Here is a 19,410-nt window from a genome sequence, read left to right as displayed (position 1 = left end):
GGCCCATGGGATTAGGTCACAGAGTCTGGGGAAGGGAATAATATGTAAGAAGCCTGGGAAGACAGGAAGGATCCAGGTTGTAATGAACAATGGATTGGGCAGCTCTGTGGAGGCTGGAGCGGAAAGGGGGAAGGCTTGAGGCAGGAAGATTGTTGCAAGTAGCCATGGGGGAGAGCCAGCAGACAAGGCCCTGAGGTACAGTGGGGGCTGCAAAGGGTGTGGAGGAGGGTACTCGGTGTACGGATGTTGTGGAAATGGAAACATCACGGGCAACCGATTAGATATGGGAAACAAGGGAGGGCCAGCAGTTGAGGATGAAGGATGACATGGTCTGGGTGGCAGGGGCGGTGCCAGTGATAAAAAGCTTTGGACAGGGCAGGGGACCAGTAAGCAGTTCACTTCTGAACACGTTCGGTTTGAGATGCCTCCTGGAGCTCCACTGGGACACCTCTTGGGCCTAGTCAGTGGGCCTGGGGCTGGAACTCAGGAGAGGAACAAAGGACGGCTCCAGAAGCTGACTCATTGACCCAGAGATGGTAAGTGAACTCAAGCCATTGGGTGAGCGAGATCACCAAGTAAGAGAAGGGGCAGAGGAAGGGAAGAAAGACCCGGGGCAGAGAGACACTCCTGTTGGGAACAATGCAGGAAATGATAATCGGCTAACAAGACACACAAGGGCTGCTCAGATGTGGAGGAGGAGAGGCGGGGGAAAAGGGAGGGTTCCCAAGGAGACAGCTGCCTGGGGTGTGGAGAGTCTGCAGGCCCAGGCTTTGTGTGACTGACTGGTGGGGCTCACCTAGGAAGGCACAGGGCCACTGAAGCCTGCTACAACCCAATGACTCCGTTCCCCAACGTTAACATGCCTAAAGAGGGAGCAGGCCAGTCATTGAAGCTTTAGGGCTCAGGTGACCACAGTGAGCCACACAAATGGGCTCCTCTGCTCCGCTCATCCCTCTGTCCCCCGTCTCCTCCCCTGGGCCCAGGGAAGCAGCAGGGCTAGGGATCACCAGGCCCCCTTCTCCTGAAGGGCACGAGCTTCCCAGCAGCCTCCTCAGCCAGCCCTGGGCCACCAGGATCCCAGAGGATCAGAACCCCAGCCAGGTCTGGCCCTCAGAGGGGGGCAGGGGAGGACTTGGTCCAAGGCAGCCAGCAAGGTGATACAGGGCTGGGCCAGCACCCCCTGCTCAGGGCTCTTTCCAGGATGTTAGGCCTTAGCAAAGGGCTCCTTTGGGCCGGGGCCTCTTGGCCCTTTGTGGGTCTAGAAGCACTTTTCAGGTGCCTCCTCCCCTGGGCTGGGCTCTGAGCCTTCAGAGACAACAAATGACACCGGGCCTGAGCTCAGGGACCTTGAGAGTGGACAGAGGCCTGCGGGTGCTGGAATTGGGTCCTGGGTTCAGATCCTCCTTGTGCCACTATTGATGTGGCCCAGAGTGAGCCACTTAGCCTGACTGTCTCTCAGTTTCTCCATCTCTACAATGAGTCTGGGGGCAGCTGGGTGGCTCAGTGGATTGAGAGCCAGGCCCAAAGATGGGAGGTCCTGGGTTCCAATCTGGCCTCAGACACTTCCCAGCTGTGTGACCCTGGGCAAGTCACTTCCCCCCCATTGCCTAACCCTGACCACTCTTCTGCCTCAGAACTATACAGTATTGATTCCCAGACAGAAGGGAAGGGTATAAAACAACAAACTAAACTGGGGGTGATGATGTGTAAGAGGGTTGTCTCAGAGAAGAGATGAAACAATTGATGTGAAGCCCCCTCCACCTATTTGCTGAACCCATGCTGCCTCTTGCTATATCTGGAAGGGAGGGCAGGACAGGAGGAAGAGAAGGCTGTGCGTGGGAGGGACCAGAGGGTCGAGCCATCGAGGCCCCGGGCCCTGGGACACTGGAGGGAGCACAGGAGGCAGAGGAGCAGCCTGGCACTGGGGCTGGGGAAGGCGAGGCTGACCCCCAGGCTCTGAGGCTGCTCGAACCATAACTGACACTCCTCCAGCGCCGCCTGCGTGCCACGCTCCGTCCAACGAGGGCTTCGAATGTCGGCTTCTTTCTGTCTTTCTCTGGCCTCCTCTGCCCAGGGCTGAGCACAGAGCCTGGCACATGGTCGGCACTGAAGCAGCTCTGGCTGCCTGGCAGGCCTCAGGCCTGGGCATCTCCGCTGGCTCTGGGCCGGGATGCCCCCCTCTGCCCAGCTTCCCCTCCAGGTCTGAATTGGGGGTGTGGAGGCCCTGGCTGTGCCCACGGGCACTCTGGGAATGAGCTCAGGCTGCCTCTGCCTGCACACGCTCCCTCCCTCACGGCTTAAGTAAAGGAGAGAGAAAAGAGCTGCCCAGGATGCTGTTTCCCTGCTTCCCCTCAATTGGTCTTTGATAGGAAACTGGGGAAGATGAGCCCAGGTGATCAGGCGGTGATGAAGGCCTCACAATTAGGCTGTTAGGAAAAGGAGAATGAATGAATCATGGCAGGCTGAGCAAGGTGCAAATGCAGCCAGGACCCAGCCTGGCCACGTGATGAAACCCATCCCTGGACATGGCTTCAGAGTAGGGAGTCCTGCTGAGGCCTCCCCCCAGCGAAGGCCCCTCACGGGGGTGGCAGGAGACCCTGGTACTTACTACAAGAGTTCTTATCCCCATTTTCCAGATGGGCAAACTGAGGATCACAGGAGCCCAAAGGCTTCCCCAGGGTCCTCACAGGAGGAAGTTTCAGAGTCAGAATTCAAACCGAGGACCCGGCCCCCAGTGTTCCACTGCACTCTGGCCCCTCTCCCTCCCAGCAAACTGATTTACAGGATGAGTTGGGGTATGGGGGGAAGTGGGAGGCTGCCATGCTCACAATATTAAGAGCCATTCTTAAAGATCTCTCTTGGGGGCACAAAGATCCAGCCTGCCCTGGCTCTCAGTTTCCCCTCTGACAGAATTACTCCTTAGAACCAAGAACTTTTTGGTTCAAGAAAGAAATCTGTCAGTCAGCTTTTTGTTGTCCACTGGCCCCTCGGTGGCCAATTTCCTCAGTCAAGATACTGGAGTGTTTGTCATTTCTTATTGCAGCCCATTTTACAGATGAGGAAACTGAGGCAAACAGGGCTAAGTGGCCTGCCCAGAGTCACACAGCTGGTTAAGTGTCTGAGTTAGATTTGGACTCAGGAAGAGTCTTCCTGACTCCAGGCCTGGTGGTCTATCCACTGCACCACCTAGCTGCCAGGCAGCAGGCCACTGTTAAGTGCTTCCTAGCATCTGGCACTGGGATAAGTCCTGTGGGCACAGAGAAAGGCACAAGAAGACCTCTGCCCACAGGGGGCCCAGAGAGCACGTATAGCAGCTGAGGGGGGCCCAAGGGGAAAAGAAAATCAGCAAAACCCAAACCAATCAATATACTGAAAAAACTCTGGATTCGGTGTGGCATTCCACCTTCAGGCTATGCCCAGGAACAGGGCCAGGTGCCTTCTCCTGTCTCCTCCTTGGGCCAAACTTCCTCTTCCTAGGGGCCCAGCACCCAGTGGGATGACTTGGGGCAGGGGCACGCTGTTCTTTCGATGCTCATTGTCCCAAGCATCTGCCCGTTGTGTCCCTGGCTCTGATCACTTCACTCTCACTCGGGCTTCTCTGTGCCCCTCGTTTTGGCTTTTCCTCCAGTCTCTCAGCCCACCGGCATTTGTTTTTTAACCTTTACTTTCCTTCTTAGGAATGACTCAAAGACAGAAGGGTAAGAGCTGGGCAAACAGGCTGAAGGGACTAGCCCAAGGTCACACAGCCAGGAAGTATCCCAGGACACATTTGAACTCAGGTCCTCTTGCCTCCAGTTCTGGCACCGTATTCATTGTGCCACCTAGATGCTCCCTCCACAAGCTTTTCTTAAGGCCCTACTCTGTGCCAGGCACCGTGCTGGGCACTGGGGACACAGAGAGCTCCTATTCTGTACCATGAGCCATTTAGTTGTTTCCCCACTAATGCTTATCCAGTTTGTTTCCAGCTCTTTGCTTCTACAAAAAAGGCTTTTAGGGAGACTTTGGTTGATAGAAAATCTTTCTTTCTGCCATGACCTTCTTTGGAGGATCTGGCTGGTGGTGGAATCTCAGAGCCCAAGGTATGGGCAGTGCTACCACTGGAGTGGAGGGCATCAGGGGAGGTCCTGAGGACTTGAGCTGAGCCTGGAAGGGAGCTCGGGGCTCCAGGAGGTGGAGGTGCCAAAGGGGGGCATGGGGGATCGATCACCTGTGCAAAAGTGGGTGGGTGTAAGAACATTCTGCATGAACAACAGCAAAGAGGCCAAGTTGGCTGGAAGTCAGTGTCATGGCTTCCCAGGTCCCCTTCACCTCTGAGGTTCTGGGCTTCTTACACACTGGGATTCTCCATCTCAGGAAAATGCCCTGCACTGGCAAGGGGGAAGAGAAAGAGCATGTGCATGAGGAGGCAGGATCCCTGGATTTGAATCGGGCCTGGTGCCTACCTCTCTGCTAGAAACTGACAAGTCAGTCCCCCTTGATGGGTCACAGGTTCCTTAACAAAGTCAGTGAACGACCTCGTACCTCAGTTTCCCCATTTGTCCAATGCCAGGCTTGGCCCAGATCATCTCTGAGGTCTCTCCTGACTCTGGCATTTGATGAAAAGAGAAACAAACTTGCCAGTGGCATGGAAGGGGAGGAAAGAAACTGTTGAAATGTGGCAAGGGAACAGAAAGAGAAACCGTAGAGAAGCTCATCCTGTACTTGAGGCGCATAGCAGAAAAAAGACTGGGAACATTTTGTATACTTTGTATACAGGAATCTTTCTGAGTCACGTGGAGGCCATTATCCTTCAGAATCTTGCAGGGCAGTTCCACAAAGCTATGGGATGGCTATTTTGGGGCCTGAATCATCCAATGAAGACAGTATACTCTCTCGAAGGAAAACAAGTTGAACAAACATAAAAGTAGTCCTCATGATTGGAAGCAAAACCATACAACACACTGATCCTTCCTGAAAGCAGATGTCAAATTCTGCACCTATGGCCGCTACCCTTCTGGCAGTACCATTTCCCCTTCAGGTATTACATGGATTAAAAATGTGATGGGTAGCTATTTTTCATAGGAGAATGGGCTTTGTTTTCTTTTATTGGCTGCAAAAATTTTCCCAGTTCCCTTTACATGGGGGCATTCAATGTCTCTAGATCTCCTTTGATTAGAATTTTTAATGTCTCCCACTCTGTTTTCTCATTAGAAAGCACTGAGTTTGGGGGCATCTGGATAGCTCAGTGGATGGAGAGCCGGGCCTAGAGACAGAAGGTCTTGGGTTCAAATTTGATTCTAAGATGCAAGGTAAGGGGGGAGAGAGAGAGAGAGAGAGAGAGAGAGAGAGAGAGAGAGAGAGAGAGAGAGAGAGAGAGAGAGAGAGAGAGAGAGAGAGACAGAGAGACAGAGAGAGACAGAGAGAGACAGAGAGAGACAGAGACAGAGAGAGACAGAGAGAGACAGAGAAGAAAAGAAAGCACTTAATGGCCCAAGATACTATGGAGAGGTCATGGGTGATCTGGAACTGGCTCTTACTGAAAGCTGACGGACTTTTCAGGGAGAGCTTTTACACCTCAGAAATGCAGAAACCCTACAGTTTGCGTTCTCATTTTGTTGATTTTCTAGAGCTAAGAAAGGGAAGAGAAAATGTTAATAGCGCAGATTAAACTTCAAAGTATGTCCAGTGTGCATTTTTGAGTGGAAATTGCTGTTAAATATTTACCAGCACACTGTTGATAGAGACTCAAGAGACTTTTATTTCCCTCGCCTCTCCACCCATTCAGTCATCTTCACCCTGTGTACACTTTTCTAGATTCAACCTGATATCCCCTTGCTATAGTCCTTTCTTTGATCCTTCTGTTCAGGACTCAGCTATAGATGCCAATCTATTACTTACAATGTGGAGAAACCAAGTAGCAATGGGATTGGATAGAAGTTCACTTCACTGTGGACTCTACTGTGGGTCCCAACTGTGTTCTGGGTAAGATTACATGGAAGGCTTTTTCTTGAGGGTTCAAACTTGGCATTCCAGACTAGGAGAGCTAGTGATTGCCCTGGTGGCTTAGTCAGGGAAAAACAGTATTGAATAGCACTGTTTGGAGTTCCTTCTGGCTAGGTCCACACACTTTAGTGACTCTGAAGATCCTAAACCTTGAGGAGAAAATCACAGGGAGCCTATAGCACTCTGTAGTACCAGTAACTTAGCCCCTAGGGCAGGGATGGTAAACCTATGGCACGAGTCCCAAAAATGGCACACAGAATGCACTCTGTGGCCTGTGGCCACCCCCTCTTCCAGAGACTGTTATTAGAAAGGCAGAGAGACTCAGGCAGAGCTGCTCCCTTTCTCCCTCTCCACTGTGCCTAACATTTTTTCACATCACTTGCCCTTCTGCTCAGCAGCCCAATGGGAGTGCTTTCTCCTTCCCCTGTGTGGGGTAAGGGGGGCAGGGTACCCCCAGCACTTGGTAGGGGAGGGATACAGCATACCAGTCTCTGGGGATGGGGTATGTGTTGCACTGGGTTTGGGGGGGGGTGGAGGTGGGACCTTGCACTCCAGCTCTAAAAGGGTACCCCCTTGTGGGGAGGACAGACTCAGAGACACCAATGGGTTCAGGCACATGGCTCTTCCTTGCTCCTAGAAGTGAGACATTAGGTAGCTTTGCATTTCCCTTAAATCCAATTCCTGTATAAGGCAACCAGCCCATGCTATCATTGGTCTTCTTTGAAAACGAAGGATGCACAATAGTAACTTTTTCTTGTTAATTAGAGTCTGTATCGGTGAAGCTTGGCTCCAAGAGCTGGGAGGGCAGATTGATCATCCTTGCAGGAAATAGCTGCCTGCTTTCACAACTAACCTTTCCAAAGGGGCAAGGCTAGAGGCACCATTCCCTTCACTTTGAGTAGAAAAGAACAGAAAGTTCTCAAGGCCACATGACCTCCACGGACGAAGGCCAGACACCAAGGCTGGGAACAGAAAGTCCATCTAGGAAGAGAGCAGCTAGAAGACTAAGGCAGGAGCCGGCCACGGCCGTCTCTCAATTTTAATCATCACACCAGAGCTTTTGGAAGGTTTCTAGAGCTGATCAAAGAACCTCCCATTCACCACCCCAAGTTCCAGAAGAACTTCTCATATTACACAGTCTCTCCAATGCAATTCCCTTACCCACATTCGCTTCTTTTTCTTCTCTTCTCCAACCTGAATATTCTCTTTGTCTTATCTGTACAGTGGAAAGAATGCTTGGTTTGGAGCCTGAGGGCCCGAGTTCAAGTCCTGGTTCTTCCACTGTGGGATCTTGGGGCCTCAGTTTCCTACCCTGAGAAATGAAGGGGTGGGGGTTGGAGTAGATGACCTCTGAGAGTCCTTCCAGCTCTCAATCCCCTGCAACCATATAACTATGAAATTTCACATTCCAACTTGCTCCCACCTGTTGGGAGAGAAAAACTAGCTGGGTTTTGCTTGCTTCCAGGCACCCATCTCCCATGTCTCTGCTTGAAGAGGATGAGAAGCTGTTGAGGTCATGGCAAAGTGTGACTTTCTAAGCATCCGGCTTTAGGCAGTGAGTGATGTTGGCAGGGTTCAAGGCCTGGAGAAGGCTGCCAGCACCTGTGCTTCATAAATTAGTCAGCTGTCACACAGCAGGTGGGAATGTGGCACCATGAGGCAGCCTTCTCTCTGGGGCTGTAAAGTGGGGCGAAGCCTCAGGCACAGGCTAACGGCAGAACCCCTGGCCAGTTTCAAGGCTCTTTTATTTCCAGTCGGACGGGTGGGAGTTACCCCAAACCTCAGAGTTGGGGGGAATTCAGGGTCCAGTCGAACCTGGCCAATGTGCCCTGAAACATGGTCATTTGGTCTCTGCTTGAGGGCCTCCAGGGTGGGGACAAGGCCATCTCCTGAAGCAGCAGCCCATTCCACTTTGGGCCAGCTCCAATTGCTAGGAAGCTTTTCCTTACATGGAGCCAAAATCTGCCCCTCTGTACCTTCCAACCATTCCAGGGAGCTGGGCCCCCTGGGGTCAGGCAGCAGAACCCTAATCCCTTTTCCACATGATAGCCCTTCAGATACTTGAAGAGACTTGTAATACCCCCACTCTGTCTCTTCTGTAGGCTAAAAATGCATGGGCCCTCTCCTGAGCCTTGTATGGTAGGATATCCACTCTCCTCACGGGCCTGGCCACCCTTCTCTGGTGGCTTTCCAGCTCTTCAATGTCCTTCCTGAAATGGAAGTCCCCAACCGCAGGGAATATTCTAACTTGGAGGGGACCAGGCCAAAGATTCCTAATAGACCATTCGGGGGAACTGAAGAGATTTGGGGAGTATATACAGATACTTTGTAATCATAGAATCAATGAGTCTCTGAGTTCCTCAAACAGAGATCTGACCATGTTACTCCTCCACTCAAAAACCTTCCGCTACTCCCTCTTATCTCTAGGACAAAATAGAAGCTCTTAACCTGGTATTAGAAGCCCCCCCACCATGACTCCCACTTGGATTTCCAGGATTTTTTCCATAGGCCTATTAGCCATTCTTTACACACACCATTTCATATGCCACCTCCATGTCTTTGTACAATCTGTCCCTTGTGCCTCCAAGGAACTCCCTACTTCATCTCCACCCTGGAGAATCCCTAGAATCAGATGCCAAACCCTCGTGAGTTTATTTTGAACTCACCCCCAACAGTCTATGTTATTTTCCACCCCCAGTTGTCCACCCCAGTAGAATGGAAGTTCTCAGGGGCAAAAACTGTTTCTTTTTTTGTCTCTGTTGCCCAATATGGTGCTCAGCATACAGTGGGGGCTCACTAAATGCTTGGTGAATTGAAAGGACATCAGACGTCATCCAGGCCAATGCAAACCCATATCAAAGAGGAAAACCTAGGTTTCCCCAAGGCTCAGCTCAGTGTCCTCAGAAGAGATAGAACCCTGGACGTTGGGGCATCTTTGAGCATGCCATGGGTCAGCCTGGCAGTTCCTCTCCATCTCAGCATAGGGTTACTGTCCTGGGAGACATCCCAATGCGTTCCTCCAGACCAACTTTGCATCCTGTTCTTTCTGCTGTCTCCACCTTCTGTGGCACCATGCAGGCTACAAAAAATGGGCCAAACAAACCATACACAAAATAAATAGGAAAAAATCTGAATAGGTAAGACACTAGAATTAAGGGGGATCGCACAGTTTGTAAGTGGGCAGAGCCTGAATTTCAACATTAGTTTCTTCTGACTCTGAAAGCTTTCTTTAGGATGAAATGAGCTAATAATGAGGGTTCATGGCTTTGCGGAGTGCTAGACCAATGTAGGCCAGCCTCATTTAAGTTACCTGATGTTTCTCCCCTTCTTCTGTTGGAACTTGCCATATATCTCTTCATCACTCTTAGAGACTCCTCATGCCCCAAAGACTCAGTGGCCTGCAAACATTCCTTAGAACATAGGGAGTCAACCACCTCTCTTGACAGGGATGGCCAACGTGGAGAAGAGAGGACTCTTCCTTGGCTGCTACCCTGAATATCTTGTCCAAGGCCTCTCTCTCTTGCATCTCCTCCTCTCAACACACACGGCCACTACCATAGGTCCTCCATGTCCCCAACAGATTTCTCTGAAGGTAGCCTCCAAAAGGTCATGTATGCCATCACTCCCTTGCCTCTCTCTCTACCTCAACTCTGGCAGAGTCTCCTTTTCTTATTCTCTTGGAAGGCTAGAGCTGGGTGGGCCCGTAGAGATCATCTAGTCCCGTGCCCTTACTGTCCAGACGAGGACACCGGAACCAGAGGATGAGGAGCTGTGCTAGAGGGGGCAGAAGTCCCAAGAGGTGGCAGCGGGATGGGGCCCCACAGGCCGTCCAACTCCACATCCGGTGCTGACACATGGTGGCTGGCACATAGGAATGTTTCTTGGGTTGGCCTGCAGGAGGCTGACCACCCACATGGTAAAGCTTTCCAAGCCATGCATGCAAGTTGGGGGCAGAAGGCGAGGCGCCCTCTCTCTCTGCGGCTCTGCACCAATGAGCCCGAAGCTTGCAAACCTCTGTCTGCCTCCCAAAGCCTTGTAGACGCAGGGAGGGAGAGAGTCCCAACTGGAACACACCCGATGGGTGGTGGGCAGCCAGCCTCAGTGGAGGGAGGGAAATGGAGTGGAAATCAGGCAGAGACTTCTCTCCAGAAGAACTGTAGCACTGGCCAGACACGCGGCAGTCAGGGGAAGACTCCCGAGGGAGGCAGGGCTCTATGGGAAGGGAAGGGGAGGCAGGGAGCCTCAGAGGCTCAGGTCCACTGTCCCCCATTTCATCAGAAAGAAGAGAACAAAAGCTCTGAACCATGAGGGCTGTGTCAAAGTGGAAGGGCTGAGTTCCCTGTTCCTGAAGGGCTTTGAGCAGTGACTGGATGGTGACTGGGTGTGGATGGAGCATGGGACACTTCCTGTTCTACTATGGGCTGGAAGGAGGTGGCCTCTGAGGTTCTCTCCAAAAGGGAGAGTGACCAGTGGAGAGGATGGTGGGATCAGAGAAGGGAGGACATGGAGCCAAGCACTTTCATTGGACAGATGAGGGACCCGAGGCTCGAATCGGGGAAATGACTTGGCCACAGTCACACAAGAAGGAGACTGGAGGTCCTGGTTCAAAGGCAGAGCCTCCCCCCAGCCCCACCGCCAATCAGGCAGTCATGACCCTGGGCCACTGGGTTAGGGTGAACCCAAAGTCCTCTCTCGAGAGGGACCACCGCCTTGGGAGGGTCCTGGCCTCCATGGTGGGCAAAAAAGGGCAGAGCATGCTAAAGCAAGACAGATCCACAGAAGGGAGGGCAGCGCCTGAGACCCGGGCAATGGCCCCGTGCCTCCTGTTTCCATGACAGGAGGGACAACTGTCTGTCAGGCCTCCTCAAGAGAAATAGCACCTTGGCTGTCCCCCTCATCTGTGGCTTATTTTGGGAGCCCTGAACTGCTCAGATTACTGCAGGCAGTCCCCTCGCCCCTCAATTTCCCCTCCAATCGAAATTCTTCCGAGGCCACTCAGCTGAAACATCTCTTCCTAAAGGTCACCAACAGCCTTTTGGGAGCCAACACCAAGGGGCTATTTTCAGCCCTCCTTCTCTCTGCCCTTTTCTGGAGCTTTGCCTTCCTCCTTGCACCTCGCCCCTCCCCTGCCTTGTGGGACAGGTGCTATCTCGAGCCTTCTCTCAGCCTCCCCTTCCTGCCCCCCACCCCTGCCACGGGAGGCCTCCTCTCCCCTCCTTTGGCCCAGGCCCACCTCTCTCCCTCCCTTGCACACAGCCTTGCTTCCCATGGCCTTTTTAGTGGCCTCCGTGGGAAGAACCCCACATCTGTGTGTCTGCCTCTGTCTGCCATGTTCTCTTTTGGTCTGCTCGTCTGCTCCCTGGTCCCTCCTCACCACGATGGGCCCCCAGACACCTCCCAGCTGCCCTCCTCCCTGCCTGGCCCCCAAGGCCTCAGCTTTGTCCTCCTGCCCTTTCCTTTCTTCTAGCCACTGCCCTATTGCTGCTTATCTTCCACTCTTCCCCTGACTACAGCCATCTCTCCTCCCCCCTTCCAGCCATGCCCAGGTCCTCCTCTCTAAGCACACCCTGATCACCAACTTCTCCTCCTCAAAAATCTGCCATTGGCCCAATGGCCCAATTGGTGCCCTGGCTCCCCGCCTCTCCTTCCCCCACTCCATCTTCCCTAGAGGCAGCCAAGGACGTCTTGCCAGGGCCCAGGTCCCTGCCACCAGCCTTCATGGCTTCCCTTCCCCTGGCCTCGAAGAGAAAGGAGCCATTCCCGAGCCTGGCATTTCAGGCCTCGGGCTGCCATTGCCCTCCGTCTCTTTGGCTGTTCGGTTCTGTCCCGTTTTCAAGGAACGCGCATTTCTGTGGCCCCATTCCTTGCCAGCCTCCTTTCGCAAGCCTCGCCACCTTCACAGACTCTTCAGGCTGAGGTCACACACGCCAGTCTCCTAAAGACTGCCGGGGCTCAACTCTGCATCCCCTGCCTCTGTGCATTTGGCCGAGGAGGGATGCCATGGCTAGAAGGCAGCTTCCTCCTCCCCTCCATGTCTTTGCCTTTCATGGAGGTGACGCTCAGATGGCAGCCGGCCCGTGAAGGCTTCTCTGCCCTCCCTTGTCCCTCAGTGGATCTCCTTGCTCTGCCTCCAGTCCATCCCCAGGAGAGGGTGAGAGAGGGGACCAGACTTTTCTTTGCTCTTTGTGTCTGGCACTGTGCCACGAGGCTTGTGCAGTGGAACTGATTGGAGAGCAAGTGGGCAGGTTTGGGTGGCGACGGTGGATGGGAGGGAAGGTGAGCGGCTGTCCCCTGCCATCTTGGCCAAGGCCGGATGCCCGCCACTGGGCTACGGTGGCCCGGGACTCGAGGAGCACACTGGACTGAGCTCAGGGAGGGAGGGAGCTCTTCCGGCCTTGCTGGGATGAGCCGCCCACCCAGGTCAGGCCCTGGGCTCTCTGCTGGCCTTCCCCTGGGTCTGACGGGCTTGGAGGCCAAAGCGAGGCTCTGTCCGGGCCCCTTTAGAGTCACCAGCCTCATGCCCCCCCTTCCCCTCGCAGACCAGGCCGCCGGACCCCGAAGAAGGGGAGGCACTGTTCCGAGCCTGGCCCAGGGTGGCCGGGCTGGGAGATGAAGAGACGTTCCCAGCATGGGGCTCTGGGGCTGCCTGGTCAGTCCCGGAGAGGACCTCGAGGCGGCCTCTGGTCTCCTTCTCCATTGCAGGAGCTCAGCTCCCTGGAATTCCCCAGGGCCCAGGCAGGGCCAGCTGACTCAGTGATCAGCTTACAGATGCATTCTCTTCATGCGCCCAAGTATCCCAAGCATTGGCAGCAGATGATCCCCTGCTAAATGGAGCCCTTTCCACGGCTGCGGCAGGGCCACAGGCTCCAGTGGACGCCAGCAAAGGCCGGGAGGGCGAGGGGCCCCCCAGCCCTCTGCGCTTTACAGCAGAGGATGGTGGATGCAGGAACTGCCGACAAAGGCCAGAAGGAATCAAGGGTCTGATTCCAGAGAGCAAGTGCTGAGCGGGGTGCCGGGGTCCCCTCGGGGGGCTCTGAGAGAGAGTGGAGCCAGAGAGAGTCCAGGCGCCTGGCGAGCATCCACGGAGGCCCGCTGGGAGGGAGGCTGCATGCTCAAAGCAGAGGCCCTGCCCTCATGGAGCTCACAGTCTGAGGGGAGCCACCCCGCAGAAGCCCAAGCCAGAGGCACTGGAGACCAGGCCTAGAGAAGGTTCAGGCTGAACAGAGACTGGGGGAGGCTTCTGGTAGAAGGCGGGATTCTGGCTGAGACAGGGAGGAAGTGAGGGTGACCGGGAGGCAGAGGAGGCAGAGCGTTCCCGGCTTGCCATCGGCCAGGGAGAGGCGGGAGATGAGGGGGAGCCACTGGGGGACCCCAGGGGCTGAGACAGTCAGAGCTGGGCCCCAGGAAGGTCACTTGGGCAGCTGGGTGGAGGCTGGGCCAGGTGGAGGAGAGACTTAAGTCTCAAAGACCCAGCAGAGGCTCTTGTCAAGGCTGGGACGAAGCTCCCAGGAGCTGGGTGAAGGCAGGCTGTGCCCCTGCTGATGCCCCAGGGCAAACCAGTGCCCCTCCGAGCGCCCTCCTTTGCCCGTCATCCGGGGAGTGGCCCGACGCCCCCAAGGGATGCTTTGAGCTCCCACCCTAGAGACCAGACCGTGGCCGGGATGGGGCACGACTTGGAGAAGCCCAAGAAAGCGAGGCCACGTGACGATAGAGCTCCCCCTTTTCTCCCTCTGCTCTTGCAGAAAGCCTCGGCTGCTCTGCTTTGTCAGGTCCAGAACAAAAATCAGATCAAAGGATCTCTGAAGGAAGGCCCACGGCTCCTACGGGGCTTGGTGGGACCTGAGACACTTCCTAGCTTTGTGACCGAACCTCTGCCTGCCTGCCTCAGTTTCCCCAAGGGGACAAAACGGAGATGATAACAGCAGCTTCTTCTCAGTGTTACTGTGAGCACCAAATGAGATCGCATTTGGGAAGCCCCACAAGAGACACTCATTAAGTGCTTCTCCCCTTCCTTTTCCTTCCCAGCACCCTGTGGCTGTTGAACGAATGGCTGAGTGACTGAATCTGTCTAGTGAGCGGGTGTGCAGCCAGCCCAACTGTGCCTGGGAAGGGTGGTGCCAGCTCACCGAGGAGTTTCCCAGGGGTCCCCCAGAAGGGCGGGGAACAGGCAGAGTGAGGGCACGGGCCGATACCCCGCCTCTCTCGGCAGCGGGGGTCTCCTGGCTGCTTGCTGGCCTGGGAATCTCTTTGGCCTGGGGGGAGTCAGAATAAAGAGAAGGAGGGCACTCCGGGGAGTCTGCCTGGGCCAGAGCTGGCCTCCGCAGAAACCGAGGCAGCTGCCGGACCCCCGAGTCTAATGTGGGGTACGGTCACCCTCCAGGAGAGAACTGGGCCCCCAGAGCCAGCAGCGTCAGTGGCTTCCTGGGGGGCATTCGGTGCCTCCTGGGCTGCAGTCAGGGAGATTTCAGAGGCTCCAATCGGGCCTCAGACCAGCTGGAGGAGGGCACGGGCAACTCAGTGCCCAGGCAGTGGATGTGACTCCCGCCAATTAGGGCTCCCTTGAGATTAAGCACGTGGGAGACGACCAGTGTCAGGGCTGGGTCGGGGCGGCGGCTGGGAGGCCAGCTCGGGCCAGGCCAGAAAGCTCACTGGTCACAGGGCCTTGTGCATGTGTTTAGTGGAATAGGCCCAGTGCCCAGAGGTCAGTGAGCACAAGATGGGCAGGAGATGCAAGTCCTACTGTAAGTCCAGTGGGCAAAAGCTCCATGTCCAGGAATTCTGTGGCAAGAGAAGGGCAAGCTGGGCAGCATGGGCAGAGCAAAGAGCCAAGCCTGGCATCAGGAGAGCCCAGCCACACAGGAAGGAACAGACGGGCAACAAAGCCAGAACGAGTGGGCCAGTTCCAGCCCCTGGACACCTCAAGGAAGCAGGAGGGGCTCTCTGGGCAGAAAAGGAGGCCAACAAAGCAGGCTGAGGGCAGGGCTCAGGGGCTCTGACCAAGGAGGCGCAAGGAAAGCCTGGCAGGAAGCAGCATCTCATCTGGCCAAGCAATGCATGGGGACTAGAGGGAACACTGGTGGGGGGACTAGAGGGAACAGTGGGGGGGGCTACCACCAGGACAGAGGCTGGCTGTTGCTTGGGACCCCCCTCCCTTCCTTGGACCCCCCTCCTGCTGGGGGAGCACAAGCAAGGGCTGGCAGCTGTGAGCTAGGATCCAGAAAGAATTAGGGGCTCTCTGCTCAGCTCTCCAAGGGGGGTTGGAGCAGCTGTTGGGGACACAGTCTGGTCTGGCTGGTGGTGAGAGCAGAAAATCCCCAGCAGACCACATGCCCAATGAATCTGTGACCTCTGGGTGAACCCCCGCTTTCCTGACTTGAAGAGAGAGTCCATGGCGAGCTTGAGAATGGGGCTCTGGCTGACTTTCCCTCTGGGCCAGGGGGAGAGGGGCTGAGTGGTCTGGAGCTGGGATTGGACAAGGCACTCTGGCTTGTGTTGCCCGGGAGCAGGAGAGATGGGCCCCCGGGTCATCTCGTGCTGGGCAGGATGGGCACAGAGTCCCCACCGGTGTGGTGGCGTGGGAAGAACCGTCAATGTGGAGTCGGAGGACCTGAGCTGGAATCCCCTCCTTGCCACTCATTCAACCCGAGGCTCTCGGCCAAGTCTCCGTTTCCCCCCTCCCAGTGCTCTTACAACTTGGTTCCCGCCACAAGTTTACTGACCCCATGGCATGCCTCTTTGCTCCTCTTCCCCCAAGCCCTTCTTCCTCCATTCAAGAAGGGACGTGGCCTCCATGGTGTCTCTCTTCCTTCCCAGCCCTAAAGCAACCATCCTCTGATCCTCTCCCAGTGCCTCATTGCCACCAGACAGCCCGCCTTGGTCCGGAAGGGAAGAGAAGCCCTGAGGGGGTTCCCTGATTTAAGCACCCAAAGAGGGAGTCTATTCAAAGCAAGGCCCAGGAACCTAAGGTTAGGGTTTGGATCCCAGGACATCCCTGGTGGGGGCCACAAGGAAGGAGCAGGTTGAGGGCCTTAGCTGACAGCAGTGTTGGGGAGCTGAGCAGAAACTCGAGCGTCCTAGAGCTCAGGCACCCTATGGAGGGCATTCAATGGAGACCATCCCTCTCGGGTGAGCTTTGGCCCATTGGCAGGTGCCACCTGGCCCCCCAGTGCCTGGTCACAGAACCCAGATTACAGGCTGGGGCTTCTAGTGGGGCGTGAGTCTGGAAATGGCTCCGGAAGTCAAAAGGATGGATGCCGGGTTCTCATAGACACTGTTATTAGCGTGGGCAACCGATTCTGCCTAATGTGTCTAAAGGCTGATTGATCGTCCAAAGGACCCCGACGCCATCTTTAATAACAGGGAAATGATTTACACCCAAAGCCCAAAGCTTTCTCGAGTCTATGTAAGATGAATGGGACCAGGAAATACAATAACCAACCACATCCATTTAATTCAAGAGACACAGAGGAAGGCCCTGTACCCCTCCCCAGCCCTCGGTATGTTGGGTAGACCTCAGGGAAGGACCGATGGAGAGAGATGGGCACGAGTGGTCCAAGACTGGCAGGCGTGGATGAGTTACACAGTGTGTCGCCATTGGAGGGAGGACTCAAAGGATGAAATGACAGCTCTCTCCCTCCCAGTATACACAGTGTCCCCAAGGTCTTAGGGCTGTTTGAGGCTGTAGAAGGTCCCCCCAGAAACTGGCTATGTCCTGGTGGATGGCCGCGAGCTTCTGCCCCTCACTTAGCGGAATCGGCCTCTAGTGGTACAACCCACCGGACCCCCCAACACACACACACACACACACACATGCAGACTCCCAGGGCCAGAGAGGCCTGGGGAGGAAGGCTGTATGTAGCGCCAAGAGCCAGGGACGGCCCTAGAACAGGAGCTGGGTAGGAGGACTAGGCTAGGGGAGGCTGCTCAAGGCATGAATCAGTGCCATGGGGGGTGGACGGGGGAAGTGTGCTCACAGAGACTTTTGTGCACAGACCAGCCATGCAGGAAGTCACCTAGCCAAGTGGACACCAGCAGCAGCACCCAGTGGGCCAGTCCTGAGGGCCCAGAGGGAAAAGCCTGGTCCTCAGCAGGCCCTGGCAGGGGGAAGCTGTTCTCCGTGACACCCATTTGAGGGAGAAGGGCTCCTTCAGTGCCATCCTGCTCGGGGCTAGAGCTTGGGCAATTACCTCGAAGCTTTTCTCATTTGAACAGCTTAATTATTTCATTAAAGTAAAGCAGGCTGGCAGCAAGAGCCCTTTTCTGGGGGAAATAAACATGCTTGGATGGCCCAGCAGTGAAGGGAGATTGGGGACCGCAGGAGCCGGCAGGGGCTCAGGCCATGACTTGATTAGGATTTCCCATCTCCCCAGCCAGGAGCTGCCTCTGCCTGGAGGGGAGCCAGAAAAGGGAGGGTTTGGGGAGGGGGACATAAGAGTTCTTTATGGTGGGGTGGCGGGGGCCAGGGCCAAAGGCTACCATGAGAGGGCAAGGCAGCCAGTGAGGCCTCTCCTCTCAGGTGGCTCCGCCATTCTGCCAGGCATGGCGCCTGAATGGGATCAGAATGTCATCTTGGCAGCCAGTGTCTCTGCCTCTGGTGAGATAGTTCAGGAGGCTAATGGAGGCCTGGGCCCAAGGGTGAGGAGACCTGGGGGACCCCCAAGAGGTCATGGAGCCCCCCTCCAGCTAGAACAGGGCTGGTTCCTAAGTGTTTGGCTGAAATCTCTGAATCCCCTCCCCAGGGCTTCCATGCTTCTCAGTCTTGATTCCTCAGACTTGGTGACTGAGGGTGAGGCCCAGTGGGTGGCAAGGCAGGCGAGGGGAAAAATCCTAGCCCAATGGGAAGGTTTCCCCTCCTGTCATTTCTCCTCTCCCCTGTCCAGTCCTTGGGAAGGTGAAGAGGAGGAAGAAGCGAGGAAGGAAGGAAGGAAGGAAAGAAAGAAATAAGAAGGGAAGAGAAGAGGGAAGGAAGGAAGGAAGGAACGGATTAAGGAAGGATGAAGGATGGGAGGGAGGAGCTTTTATTAAGCCGCTGTCTAAGCAGGTGAAGGAATTGTAGAGAGACTCAAGATCATATTTTTGAGTGTGTGTGTGCAGATAGAGACCTCTGGTTTGTGCTCATGGGCCTCCTGAACACAGGTAGTTTCCTGTCATGACCCTAATGAGCTCTGGCCTCAGAAGGTCTTGCCTCTTGCCTTCTGACGCTCTAGATCTTTGGCTTTGGCTCCTATTTGCCTCTAGTCTGGAGCTCTTCTCCCTCGACTGCCTTTTCCCAGGCTGCCTCTGGCGCTGAGCTGAAGTGCTTGAGCTGGTGCAATGTGGGCATTTGGAGGAACTCGGGCTGGGGCACTCCTCCCTTCTCCTCTAATCTTGTTCAATCCCAGCCTCTTCCTTTCTACCTCCTTGCTGATCCCCTCCTCTGTCCCATGACCTCTCCCTCGGGGCTAGTACCTGTCCTCTCATATTCTTTCATTTCCATTTTCTACTTGGGGGGGCCATAGAAGATGGAGAGCCTGGAAGGCCCCCAGACGTAAGCTCCATCTCTGTCTCCTCCTGGCTGTATGACCCTGGGCAAGTCATCTAATGACTCAGTTCCTTCATTTATTTTATTTTTTATTTTAATAACAAATTTCCATGTACATTTTCCAAAGTTATAGGATCGATATTGTCGCCCTCCTTTCTTCCCTCCCCCCTCCAGGAATTGAGGAGCAATTTGATCTGGTTTCTGTACATACATTATCATGCAAAACATTTCCATAACCTGAGTTCCTTCAGGTGAGAAGTTGCCAGAGCTTCCTCTATCAAGGAAATCCCAGGCCCAATCTTTATTCCTCCATTCCCTACTTCATTATCTATTTCCATTTGTTCCCCCTGCTCCTGCCCAGAAATGGAAGTTTCCTGAGGGTCAGGACTGTATCCTAGGCACCTTGACCTAGATCTCAGCCCTTGCCTGGGCAGGAAGGGGACCTCTTCTTTACAGGCAGAAAAAAATGGTGGAAATGGGAATGAGCAGGAAATGGTGTATTCCTTGGAGTGTAAGACCCCCTGGCAGAGATAAGTAGGAACTGTTATTCCCATTTTCTAGGCAAGGAAACTTGAGGATGAAAAGTGAAATGACTTGGCCACAAGCACACAGCCAGTAAGTGTGAGGGCAAGATTTGAATTCAGGTCTTCTCGATGGCAAGTCTTACACTCTGTCTCTCTCTCTGCTGTGCCTCCCCATCAAGTCCTACCTACCTTTGAAACTTTAGAAATTGTACATTTGGACTGGGAGGCCCACTTTTTCCTTCTCTGCTTCTTGAGTGGGGGGACTAGTAGTAGTGGATCATCAATCCTGACGGAGGCGGATTTCAGTTCAGCATAAGGAGCTTTTGTGAGGCTGCTAGGTTTAGAGAAGGTAGGTCCCTGGCCCAGACAAGTCACTTAAACTCT

At 54.7% G+C, this 19,410-nt stretch overlaps 1 protein-coding gene across 2 annotated transcripts in view; it reads left to right on the top strand.

Annotated features, from left to right (window-relative positions):
• The first annotated feature begins 329 nt into the window (after positions 1 to 329).
• Positions 330 to 19,410, top strand: part of GPR50 (G protein-coupled receptor 50) — a 68,621-nt gene continuing 49,540 nt past the window's right edge. Inside the window, exon 1 of one of the 2 annotated variants that reach the window (XM_056809833.1) lies at positions 330 to 536. The gene's annotated coding sequence lies outside the window, so the exon portion shown is untranslated. The remainder of the gene's footprint in view (positions 537 to 19,410) is intronic. The other variant, XM_007507288.3, reaches the window with a different exon arrangement.

The sequence above is a fragment of the Monodelphis domestica genome, chromosome X, assembly GCF_027887165.1.
Source record: "Monodelphis domestica isolate mMonDom1 chromosome X, mMonDom1.pri, whole genome shotgun sequence".
NCBI lineage: Eukaryota > Metazoa > Chordata > Mammalia > Didelphimorphia > Didelphidae > Monodelphis > Monodelphis domestica.
This window is presented reverse-complemented; position numbering and strand designations above follow the sequence as displayed.